Here is a 13,525-nt window from a genome sequence, read left to right as displayed (position 1 = left end):
CCACTGGCTAACAGCACTTGCCCCAATAGTCTGTTAAGGCTATACGGGGGGAATCTTTGTCTTTGTACGTGTTGTAAAACCGGCTCCAAATATCATTGCCTCTGTCAACATGCGCTGCTTTTGCTCCTGATGGCCGTATCGGGTGGCAGGTTTTGTGGGGGGCGGTGGTAACACTCACGCCTCACAGCAGCGAAGGCCTGGGTTCGATTCCCGACTCGGGGGGGGGGGGGGGCTTTCTGCTTGGAGTGTGCATGTTAAATTTCGATGTACAGCTTTCGTGACTGCAGAGATTCATCTTCTTGGTTCTTTCGGTAAAGTCACGTAGAAACGTCGTGAGAATTATTTTATTTTTATTATTTTATTATTTCCCTTCTACGAGACTTTACCGAAAGAACCAAAAAGTGTGCACGTTCTCCCCCTGTCTGCGTGGATATACTCCGGGTTCTCTGGTTTCCTCCCATAGCTTAAAAAAAAACAATCCGTACAACGCAACTGGTATTGGACTAAAACATCCCCAGTGCTGGAAAAATGCTAATTGTGAATTTAGTCAATTGGGATGCCAATGCCCGCCATTCGCCACTAAGTGACGGTGACATCACCACGGCGCCTGTGCCAGGCTAGGTGCACTTTGAGGCCACGCGAAGCGTCGAAGTCTCGCTTACAGGAGGTCTCGGAACAGACCCGGCAGGTGCCATGGGTTGGCTGACTGAGATGACCGGTAGATGCACCACCGGCTGTATCCCCCACTGTGTCAACTTGCTGCGTTTTATCCACACGGCGCTCCGCTCGTTGTTGTGAGCGTCGCTCCTCTGCCCTCCGTTGTTGCTGGAGGGCGACTGCTTCAAATCTAGAACCCAGACTAAATTTCGATTTAAAGCTTTCGTGACTGCAGGGATTCATCTTCTTGGTTCTTTCGGTAAAGTCACGTAGAAGGGAAATAATAAAATATTACAAATAAAACATAATAAAATAATTCTCACGACGTTTCGGCCACAACGCAAGCAGCCGTCCTCAGGTGAAGACCAGGTCTGTCGGGGAGACAGCGTCTGAATGCCCAGACCCAGACTAAGTTTGTGCTTCCTGCGTTTGGTTTGTTGTCCTTCCACTCCGGCATCTCCGACGAGCACGGTTGGCTACGCACGGTGCGAAAGAAGTTCAACGTACATACGTCCGCGTAAATGGCCCTCCATCTCAGCGGGCTGCAAGCTTGGCATCGTGCTTGTGCATCAATCGTGACTCTACGCATCACCCTAGACACACCTGAACGAAACTTTTATTTATTTTACCAGGTAAGGCTCACTGAGCTATTTAGCTCTTCTTCAGAAGCGACCTGCCCACAAATGATAGCTCAATGAAACGAATTTTCATCGCGTGGAAATGTATAGCAGCCAAATGTTCTGAACGCGCGATTTTGATTCTAAACGTGGAGTGGAAATACCGAAGGACCCGGAGAAAAATCCACGCGACCACAGGTAGAACGACACGCAGACTCCAAATATACAGCAGCAGGCGTCAGGGTCTGGATCTAACCCACGACTTCCTGCATACCAGGCGAGGTAGTTAACATCTCCGAGCCACCGTGATGATGATGAGAGAGACACGCAAACTCCAAATATACAGCAGCAGCCGTCAGGATCGGGATCGAACCCACGACCTCCTGCATATCAGGCGAGGTAGTTGACATCACCTAGCCACCGTGATGATGAGAGAGACACGCAAACTCCAAATACACAGCAGGTGTCTGGGTTGGGACCGAACCCACGACCTCCTGTGTATCAGGAGAGGTAGTTAACATCTCCTATCCACTCAGACCAGGCCCCACTGCAGGTGGCCCCAAAGCCAACACAGCCGGTGAGCGGTGGGTTTGAGGGAACCTGCATCGTCGATTAAATTTGCTGCGCCGGGAGATGGAATTAAAGCGGCGACTTCTGGAATAGGCCGCGCAGATACTTACGATATTTACGATATTCTTTGACAACGCCGGCAGCGTCAGCGGCTGTCGGGAGAGACGGAGCCCACGGCTTCTGGTGAAGCTGAAGGTTCGTTGCCGGACGTGGCAAAATGTGATTCGTGACTTTGATCGTTTACCTGCACACTCTGTAGGGCTGAACAACTAATCGATTTCAAATCGAAATCGCAATTTGAAACAATGCGATTAGCAGAATTGCAAAGTCTGCGATGATTTGAAAAGTCCTATTACTTTCTTATTGGAATTGTTTAATTTTTTTATTATAATAACTTTCAATGTTAATGTGCCATTTTATTGAGGGACTACTGCTGGCTGATGTTGTCTTGCTGTGGTCTGGGGCTGTTGTTGTTTTTGCTGCCTTGCCCAAGCTTGCATTGTTGAAAAATCGGCAGGAATTTATGTACTTACGTACTCTTTATATATTTAATAATTTTAGTGACTTGCTTACCATTTTCTCTGTTTTGTACTCGGTTATTTTTTTATATCGTTTGTTATTGTGACTTTGCTGACTCTCGCCCCCTTAGCTCATCGGACTCCTCCAGGGTGATCAAGAGATTCCTACTCGACAGTGGCGATGTTTACACATCGCAGCAGATACTCATTTAAGTCCGAGTTGACCTTGGGGTAGGCCCAGGTCGGGTTCAAGTATTTTGCCACTGTTATTGGTCGTGAGCGGGGAATCCAACTCGGGTCACCGGTTGCTGAGCACAGCGCTGCGCAACCACTGCGCCACCGTTCCCCGTGACACACACACACAGCGCCGTCCAACCACTGCGCCACCGTTCCCCGTGACACACACACACACAGCGCTGCCAACCACTGCACCACCGTTCCCCGTGACACACACACACACACAGCGCTGCGCAACCACTGCTCCACCGTTCCCCGTGACACACACACACAGCGCTGTCCAATCACTGCACCACCATTCCCCGTGACACACACACACAGCGCCGTCCAACCACTGCACCACCGTTCCCCGTGACACACACACACACAGCGCTGCCAACCACTGCACCACCGTTCCCCGTGACACACACACACAGCGCTGTCCAATCACTGCACCACCGTTCCCCGTGACACACACACACAGCGCCACCCAACCACTGCGCCACCATTCCCCGTGACACATACACACAGCGCGCGCACAGTACGCGCGCGTACGTACACACTCTGTAGGGCTGAACAATTAATCGATTTCAAATTGAAATCGCAATTTCAAACAATGCGATTAGTAAATTGCAAAGGCTGCGATGTTTTGCGATTTTAAAAGTCCTATTACTTATTGGAATTGTTTTATTTTTTTATTATAATAACTTTATTTATTTAACTTAACAATTGCTCTATGTTTGATTGTTCTACTTCATTTAAAACATTTTAATAAATACATGTTGGAAGCAATTTGTATCTTTTAAGTTCTCATCCTTGCATTCGAATATATAGAGCAGTTCATATTTTGACGATATCATGTGGTAATGCTCCATCACATGTTTTAAATCTATTACACAGTGAATATTGAACTGAATCTTGACTTAAATTGTTTTAATCGCAATATCTATCAGAAAAATCGCAATTAAATATTTTCCCCAAATCGTTCAGCCCTACGCGGCACACACACACACACGAGCGCACGTAAAATGTTCCGCACGCAAACGCGCAGAGGGACGCCCCACTGCTTGAGCAAAAGCAAACACTGCCACAGTTGTCGGCGCGACGGAGTCTCCAGCAACATGCGTGGCTTTTCGACAATCACCGAAAAAAAAAATGAACATTTGGTTCGCGCAATCAAGACGTAAGATACTGAAGCCTTTGTGTTTACTTTGCTGACCCCGGCAACCTCGCTTAGTCACGACGGACCCAAAGCAACCCGAAGAAAGCTGTCGCGAATTAAAACAAAAAACAAACCGAGCGGGAATATATTTACATACGAGATGGTGGTACGTCCATGCGTCTGCTGGAATGTGTGTGGGGGGGGGGGTGTAGCGGTTAGCGCTACGCTGCGCTACGAACCCAGCCGAGTTCGATTCCCACTCACGGCAAACACAAGTGACGATTTTCTGAACCGGTCCTGTGCCTCCCCTAGGTCGACTCAGCCTCAATTAAGTACCTGGTGTGCGATGTGTAAAAAAAAACATCGCCACCGGGGAGACAAAGGCGGCCGGGCGTGGTGCTCGCCATAGCACCCATCTAGTGTGCCGTGCCGGCCTTCATAGGTGCTACTCGCTAACAGCACTTGCCTCAACAGTCTGTAAAGGCTACACGGGGGATCTTTGTCTTTGTGTGTTGAACTTCTTTCGCACCGTCCGTAGCCAACCGTGCTAATCGGAGGTGCGGGAGAAGGACATTTATATTTAGGTCTCAGTATGAGTCTATGGGTCTCTGTGTGAGTCTATGGGTCTCTGTGTGAGTCTATGGGTCTCTGTGTGAGTCTATGGGTCTCTGTGTGAGTTTATGGGTCTCTGTGTGAGTCTATGGGTTTTTGTAAGTCTATGGGAATTGTGTGAGACTATGAGTCTCTGTGTGAGTTTATGGGTTTTTGTGTGAGTCTGGATCTCTGTGTGAGTTCATGGGTTTTTGTGTGAGTTTGGATCTCTGTGTGAGTTCATGGGTCTTTGTGTGCGGCTATGGGTCTCTGTGTGAGTTTATGGGTCTTTGTGTGAGTCTATGGATCTCTGTGTGAGTCTATGGGTCTCCGTGTGAGTCTATGGGTTATCCGTGTGAGTTTATTGGTCTTTGTGTGAGTCTATGGATCTCTGTGTGAGTTCATGGGTCTCTGTGTGAGTCTATGGATCTCTGTGTGAGTCTATGGGTCTCCGTGTGAGTCTATGGGTCTCTGTGTGAGTTCATGGGTCTCTGTGTGAGTCTATGGATCTCTGTGTGAGTCTATGGGTCTCCGTGTGAGTCTATGTGTCTCTGTGTGGGTCTATGGGTCTCTGTGTGGGTCTATGGGTCTCTGTGTGAGTCTATGGGTCTCTGTGTGGGTCTATGGGTCTCCGTGTGAGTCTATGGATCTCTGTGTGAGTTTATGGGTCTTTGTGTGAGTCTATGGATCTCTGTGTGAGTTTATGGTTCTTTGTGTGAGTCTATGGGTCTCCGTGTGAGTCTATGGGTCTCTGTGTGGGTCTATGGGTCTCCGTGTGAGTATGTGTGTGTGTATGTCGAACTTCTTTCGCACCGTACGTAGCCAACCGTGTTAATCAGAGGTGTGGGGGAATGTGTGTGGAGTGGAACGCGTTCTCGGGTAGAGACGTCCGCCCCACGAGAGAAGACGTAGCAGTGCAAATCGACCTCGCGGGCAGCTGGTTGCTGGTGGGCGGATTGTTGAGGTGGTCGGTGCCTTCATCCAGCAGTGGATTGACGAAACTGTGAGTAATTATTTCATTACATGTATATTTGTGTGTGTGTGTATATAGTATTCCCTTATTCCCCGCGTGTTCATACATCGATACCCGAGTGTAATTCCGAGGGCGCGTCTGTCCGCGTCTCGGCCGCCGTCCCACTTTCTCCGTTGCGCGTACGTACGTACGTACGTGTGTGTGTGTGCAGAACTTCTTTCGCACCATACGTAGCCAACCGTGCTAACCGGAGGCGCGGCGTGAAGGGCCAAAAACTAAAACACAAGAAAAGTAGTTCTCAAGAAGTGACTTTTTCAATCTACACGATTTGGAAGTGCACGGCTCCAGCGGCGCTAACTACCACCGGGAGGCTGAGAGCGTTCCAGACGGCCCAAGGAGCGCTCCTGACAGTGCGTGCGATGCGGTGCGGTGCGATGGGGTGACCGCCGGCTTTGTTCGACGGCCAGCCAAGAGCCGCCCGCTGCTTCTGCTGCTTCTGCGACCGTCGTCACAGGCAGCGTCGGGGCCGTCGGGGAAACGTGAGTGAGCGGAGGGGCCCTTTGCGCGGACGAGCGACGGAGTTGGCGGCCAAGGGACGGATCGCGGCCATCCAGGAGGCCATCCGTACCCCCCTCCCGCCCCCCGGCTCCCGCATCGAGTCAATCTCGCCCCCTTCCCGATGTTGTTGTGCATTTCCCTCCTTTGGCTTCCGTTCCCCTCCTGAGTCTCCACCACCGCCCGGGGAGTGCGGCCACCGCGGCTGGTGGGACGTGCCGATGAAGACGATGAAGACGGCGCGTGCGAGTGCGTTTGCCGGGATCCGGATGGGGTCGCAACGTCACACGAGAGGTGATGACGGTTCAGGGGGAGTGGTGATCTTTATCATCCAGCAGTGGATAGACCACGTGGCGAACGAGTTAGCCAGCTGGTATGGAGGAAGGCGTTATCTATCCCGAGCACGTGTCGGGAAGGGAGTGTGTGAGAGTAACGGCTGAGAGAGTGGGAAGAAAAATAGAAAGAGTGAATGTGATCAGTGGGAATGAGAGTGGACATGGGGAGATGATGGGGAGATGATGGTGAGATGGTAAAATGAGTAAATGGGGAGATGGGGAGACGGGGAGATGGGGATGCGAGCGAGGCGAGAGAGAGGGGAGAGAGAGGAGAGAGAGGAGGAGGAGGAGGGGGCGATCTAAGTGAGTGGAGTGACCGAGTTGTAGCTAATATTGCTTTTTTCCCGGGGAGGGCTCTGGCCTAGGAAAGCGATTGGTACTCATTTCTTCTCTGGCCTCGGGCCCAGTGCGATGGGAGAGTCAAAAGTCAAGTTCCCCCACTGCGTGCTATTATTGCAAAAGCCGCGGGGAAAGTGTGGGTGTGTGCGTGAGCGCGTGTGTGTGAGATTGCGTGTGTGTGTGTGTGTGAAAGCGTGTGTGGAGGAAGGGGGGGAGGTATGTGTGTGTGTGTGTGCAGTGTATGAAAGTCCGTGTGTGTGTGTGGTGTATGAGAGTGTGCGCGTGTGTGTGTGCACGCGTGTGTGTGGTGTGTGAGAGAGAGAGAGTGTGGGTGTGTATGTGGGAGAGTTTGCGCGTGTGTGTGTGTGAGAGTGTGTGTGGGGAGCGGTAGTGTCGCGGTTAGCGCGCTGCGCTACGAACCCGGCGACCCAAGTTCGATTCCCGCTCACAACCAATGACAGCGGAGAATATTTGAACCGGTCCTGGGCCTCCCTTAGGTCGACTCAGCCTCAAATGACTACCTAGTGCGGTGTGTAAAAAAAAACATCGCCACTGGGGAGACAAAGGCAGCGGGGCATAGTGCTGGCCACCCACAGTCTGTTAAGGCTATACGGGGGATATTTTTGTTTGCGTGCGAGAGCGTGTGTGTGTGTTTGTTTGAGAGAGCGTGTGTGTGTGTGGTGTGTGTGTGTTTGAGAGAGCGTGCGCGTATTTGGTGTGTGTATGTGAGATTTTGCATGTGGGGAGTGGTAAGTGTAGCGGTCAGCACAGCGCACTACCAACCAGGCAACCCGAGTTTGATTCCCGCTAACAGCCAACACCAGTGACGGCAGGGGAGACAAAGGCGGCTGGGCATGGCGCTGGCCATCCATAACCTCATGTGCTTTGCCGGCCTTCATAGGTGCTCGCTAACAGCACTTGCCCTAGGAGTCTGTTATGGCTATACGTGGAAAACGTCTTTGTCTTCGGAGGGAAGTGAGGTGGTGTGTGTGTGTGAATGTGGGGAGTGGTGGCGCAGTGGTTAGTGCACTGCGCTATGAACCCGGGTGCCCCCAGTCTGATTCTCAGCCACGGCTAACATCGGTCATGAATATCTCAGACGGTCTTAGGACTCGCCTAGATTGACTCAGACTTAAGCGAGTGATTGGTGCGGAGTGTAAAACATCAGCACCCAGCCGAGATTTGAACTCGCAACCTTCAGGTTATGAACCACCTAGCCGGTCTGCTGATGAGACACTGAAAGTCAAAACCCTCTGCGAGTTTGCTCGTATTGAACCAATGCTGCTGGCAAGTTGCGGCCGTACGGCCAATGGGGTTACGTAAACAGTAATTGTATTTTTTCACTTCAAAGTCAAAATTGATTTCCCCCGGCTCAAACGAACATTGAGACATTGGCGCTCATCCCCCCCCCCCCCCCCCTGCAGAGCCCGGTGGTGGAAAATCCACATTCCTATGGCGCTGACAAGTCCATCCACAGGAGAAATGCCGTGAACTCTGCCCCCCATTGTGTGGGGAGATACATAAGGGAAGGAGACACGTTTTTTTTGCGTGCAACTTTTTAAAAAAATTATACACTTACTGCAGAAGGACGTGGAAATGCGTAGGGTATTTATTTTCATTCAGAGCCGGCTAAAATGCGTCTGCGGTTGCGATGCAAATGTATCGTTTTTCCAAGAGCGATTTTTTTTTTTGCTCTAAAAATGTGGCTCAGAACCGTCGTTGAAACAAAGGCTACGCGATATCGCTCTTTTTGAACGAAAAAAAATATCGTAATTACGCTCGGAGGACAGACACATTTCATTTTCTCAACACGCTTAATTAGTTTAACGAGTTTTACCGGCTTGCCCACCAAAAAACACGCATGTGCGTATGTTTGGCTAAGAAAGAGACGAAAAGAAAATGTGAATATTTGATTTCAACCGCGAGGTCTGCTGGCGGTTTTTGTTATTTTTGTATCACAGAAGTTGGGACTGAATTTCTTAGAAGATGAAAAACTCAATATTTGGGGGTTGGGGGGGTAGTGAGTGGGTGAGTCTAATTAATGTAATGGCGTGATATAGGTCAACGCTGCTGGTTTCATTACAGTCGTCGACAGCCATGATCTATCCGCTGCTGGACGAAAAGCTGCCCAAGCCCCCCCCCCCCCCTCCGCCACTTGCCACTTCTTTTCACGATCTTGCGATGGCAACGATCCGTTGACTCGTTTCGTTTCGTCGCTCCATCTCCTTGTGATGGCCGTGCTCTCTCTCGGGCACGTAACACCCCCCCGCCTCCGTGGGCTGCCACTCTATCATTACACTGGTCAACAACAACAAACATGTTTTACTGGCCTGGAATTTTGCAGCTGTTTTAGACAAATTTCTGGGTGCTGATTCCAAATCTGATCTCAGAATTGCTCTATCACATATCATTTTTATGCTATCGGCATACCCCATTTTCATTGATTTCACCCGAAATTAACTCTGTCACTTATGAATGCAAGTTGTTGTGAGTCAGTGACTGCTTTAGTGTTAAAATATGGTGCTGTGTTTTTAGGATAGTGTGTTTATAATATAATTTCATGTAGATATCCACATTTATTTAATATTTTTCTTCTGCAGTTTTTATTGGAAATGCAATATTTGATATCTCAAAAAGCTGATATGATAGACAAAAACTGATGCCAGATTTGGAATCAGCACCACAAAATTACCATTGGAGTACCATTATGCCAGAAAAAGTGTGTTGACCAGTGTTATCCTCGGTCGTGACGCGCGTGTGTTGTCCCAAGCCCGTGGGAGTCTTCGTTGAGGCCTTCATTGAACAGTGGATAGGTCGTGGCAAATGACGACGATCCACGCGTTGGCTGGCCGGTCTGAAGCTTCGTGGAGACTCAAGGCTCATTAAAACTTTGAGGATATTTATTTTATTTTAGCCGGTAAGGTGCCACTGGGCTGCTGTGTTGCTCTTGTTCTGCAGCGACTTGGCTGGCGATCACACACCATAGCCCAATGAAGTGGCTTATCGCGTGGACATTTGTAGCAGTAAAATACTCTAAACGCGCGGTGATGTTGATTGTAAATGTGGAGGGGAAAATCGGGAGGACCCGGAGAAAAATCCACGCGACCGCGGGGAGAGAGAGAGAGAGAGACACGAAAACTGAAAATATACAGCAGGCGTCAGGGTCGGGATCGAACCCACGACCTCCTGTATACCAGGCGAGGTAGTTAACATCTCCTAGCCACCGTGATGATGATGATGAGAGAGACACCGCAAACTCCAAATATACAGCAGGCGTCAGGGTCGGGATCGAACCCACGACCTGCTGTATACCAGGCGAGGTAGTTGACATCTCCTAGCCACCGTGATGATGATGATGAGAGGGAGACACCGCAAACCCCAAATATACAGCAGGCGTCAGGGTCTGGACCGAACTCACGACCTCCTGTATACCAGGCGAGGTAGTTAACATCTCCTAGCCACCGTGATGATGATGATAGAGAGACACCGCAAACTCCAAATATACAGCAGGCGTCAGGGTCGGGATCGAACCCACGACCTGCTCTATACCAGGCGAGGTAGTTAACATATCCTAGCCACCGTGATGATGATGATAGAGAGACACCACAAACCCCAAATATACAGCAGGCGTCAGGGTCGGGATCGAACCCACCACCTGCTGTATGCCAGGCGAGGTAGTTGACATCTCCTAGCCACCGTGATGATGATGATGAGAGGGAGACACCGCAAACCCCAAATATACAGCAGGCGTCAGGGTCTGGACCGAACTCACGACCTCCTGTATACCAGACGAGGTAGTTAACATTTCCTAGCCACCGTGATGATGATGATGAGAGAAAGACACCGCAAACCCCAAATATACAGCAGCAGGCGTCAGGGTCTGGACCGAACCCACGACCTCGTGTATACCAGGCAAGGTAGTTAACATCTCATAGCCAGCATGGCACCCAGGCATCAGCATTGCCTACCCCTGTTTTGCAGTGGATAATCATAATAATAAGTGTTGTTGTTTGGTATAATTCGTGAAAACGTCATCTCTCCCCACAGCGCAAACCACAGCACGTGGGGACGCACGTCGTGAACTTGAGAAGGTCAGTTAATGAGGGGTTAAATATTCCTAGATTTGAAGTTTTCGTGACTGCAAGGATCCATCCTCTTTTGTTTTTTCGGTGAAGTCACGTGGGTGGAAAAGAAAACAAATAAAATAAATCACGACATTTCGGAGGCTTCCTGAAGACGGAAGCTTGGGTTAATTATTCCAGAGGAAAACCGAAATGCCCGGAGATTAGCAGGAGGTGTGCGGAGATTGGGGGTGGGGGTAGGGGGCAGGCAGTCCTCTTATCTCACACAGATGGAACGAATGGAGATTAGGCCACACTTTGCCGTGTGGGAACCAGGTGCCGGGATACGGATGGACGGATTGACGGTCGCATCGCAGGACCGTGAGAGACCCTGGCTGCATGGCTTTGGTGGGGGGAGGGTGTTCATCCAGCAGTGGATTGATTGTGGCTGCTGCTGCTGCGGATGATGATGATGATGACGATGGTGACAGCGTTAATTCTTGAGAGCGTGGGGAGCGCGCGGACGGAGAGCGCGTGAATCTTTTATCCGAGCATTAGCGCGCCTCGGAGAATTTCAAAGTGCGTTAATAAATAAAAACCACTTCATTTATTCATTGATTCATTTATGCATTTATTACGCGCTATTAAATGATTACACAGCGGTGCAAGTGTTCATTTGAAGAATATTTATACATTTGCTCGCAAGCAGCCGGTCCCAGGGTAGGGGCTGTCAGCTCTAATGCAAATAAAGCGGTTAAGGAGAGATGCGAACGGAATGATTTAAATATCTCCGATCGCGCATTGACGAACTCTACACCGATGACTCTAATGATTAATCCGCAGCAACTCTACTCGGCGTATAGCAAAAAAAAATCCCATAAGCCACCACGGCCCACTGGGATTTTCATAAATCCATCAGCATTTAGTTCAACGCCAAAAAACAACAGCGGAAAATCAGGAACTCGGGTTTTCTACGTCGGAGAGTTCGCACAGCGAGGCATCACATACACTACAAACTGAGTAATCGTTGGAAAGATGTTATTAGCCATGCAAAAAAGATTTAGCTACACATTTTTGGACCATCTTATTTGACAGGTACTATTCTACTTTACCGAGTGTTAACATCCCCAGCGTTTAACAGTACTCACTTTTTATGTATTTGGATTGTCAACCAACACTGGGTAAAACAACATGTGCTTTGTCGTTCTCTTCTAGCATGTGCACCCTTAGCGACTTGTCCATCACGAATGATGGCTCAACGAAGTGGGCTCATCATCATCATCGTCGCGTGGAAATGAATAGCAGCCGAATGCTCTGAATGTGCGACGTTGATTCTAAATGTGGAGGGAAGAAAACCGGAGGACCCGGAGAAAAATCCACGCGTTCACGCGAGAGAGAGAGAGACACGCAAACTCCAAATGTACAGCAGCAGGCGTCAGGGTCGGGATTGATCAAAGTTGAAACGAGCAAAACGAAATTAGTGTTTACAAAGACCTGCTCGTGATGAACATCGCCACCCGATGGCTTTCATTACAAAATTACTCGCTCGTCGTGTGCATTAGGGCACCCGCGTGTGTAATGTGTAATATTACACACGCGGTAGCGTTAGCCATGCATGTGAACGGATTATTTGGTGACGCTGTGTTGACAATGGTGCACAATTGCAAACAACAACAACACTCGACGCATTCATCAACAGCACTCTGCGTATGTGGGGCCTTAAAAGGAAACAAATGTCCATTTATTCTTGCCATGAAGAAGACCCATTGCCTGAAACGTTGCCTATTATACTTTGTTTCCTGTTTAAGGTCACAGACACACGCGGTGCTGTTATTTCCACGGAATGTATTGAATTAAAAAAAGTCTAAACATTTTATTTTACATCTACAGTGAGGGAAAAAATAATTTGATCCCCTGCTGATTTTGTACGTTTGCCCACTGACGAAGAAATGATCACTCTATAATTGCAATGGTAGGTTTCTTTGAACAGTGAGAGACAGAATAACAACAACAGAATCCAGAAATACGCATGTCAAAAATGTTATAAATTGATTTGCATTTTAATGAGGGAAATAAGTATTTGACCCCTCTGCAAAACATGACTTAGTACTTGGTGGCAAAACCCTTGTTGGCAATCACAGAGGTCAGACGTTTCTTGTAGTTGGCCACCAGGTTTGCACACATCTCAGGAGGGATTTTGTCCCACTCCTCTTTGTAGATCTTCTCCAAGTCATTAAGGTTTCGAGGCTGACGTTTGGCAACTCGAACCTTCAGCTTCCTCCACAGATCTTACATGGGATTAAGGTCTGGACACTGGCTAGGCCACTCCAGGACCTTAATATGCTTCTTCTTGAGCCACTCCTTTGTTGCCTTGGCCGTGTGTTTTGGGTCATTGTCATGCTGGAATACCCATCCACGACCCATTTTCAATGCCCTGGCTGAGGGAAGGAGGTTCTCACCCAAGATGTGACGGTACATGGCCCCGTCCATCGTCCCTTTGATGCGGTGAAGTTGTCCTGTCCCCTTAGCAGAAAAACACCCCCAAAACATAATGTTTCCACCTCCATGTTTGACGGTGGGGATGGTGTTCTTGGGGTCATAGGCATCATTCCTCCTCCTCCAAACATGGCGAGTTGAGTTGATGCCAAAGAGCTCCATTTTGGTCTCATCTGACCACAACACTTTCACCCAGTTGTCCTCTTCATTGGCAAACTTCAGACGGGCATGTATATGGGCTTTCTTGAGAAGGGGGACCTTGCAGGCACTGCAGGATTTCAGTCCTTCACGGCATAGTGTTTTACCAACTGTTTTCTTGGTGACTATGGTCCCAGCTGCCTTGAGATCATTGACAAGATCCTCCCGTGTAGTTCTGGGTTGATTCCTCACCGTTCTCATGATCATTGCAACTCCACAAGGTGAGATCTTGCATGG

The sequence above is a fragment of the Lethenteron reissneri genome, chromosome 49, assembly GCF_015708825.2.
Source record: "Lethenteron reissneri isolate LAM-NWPU_2019-01 chromosome 49, ASM1570882v1, whole genome shotgun sequence".
In the NCBI taxonomy this organism is placed as follows: Eukaryota; Metazoa; Chordata; class Hyperoartia; order Petromyzontiformes; family Petromyzontidae; genus Lethenteron; species Lethenteron reissneri.
Note: the sequence above shows the minus strand (reverse complement) of the source record.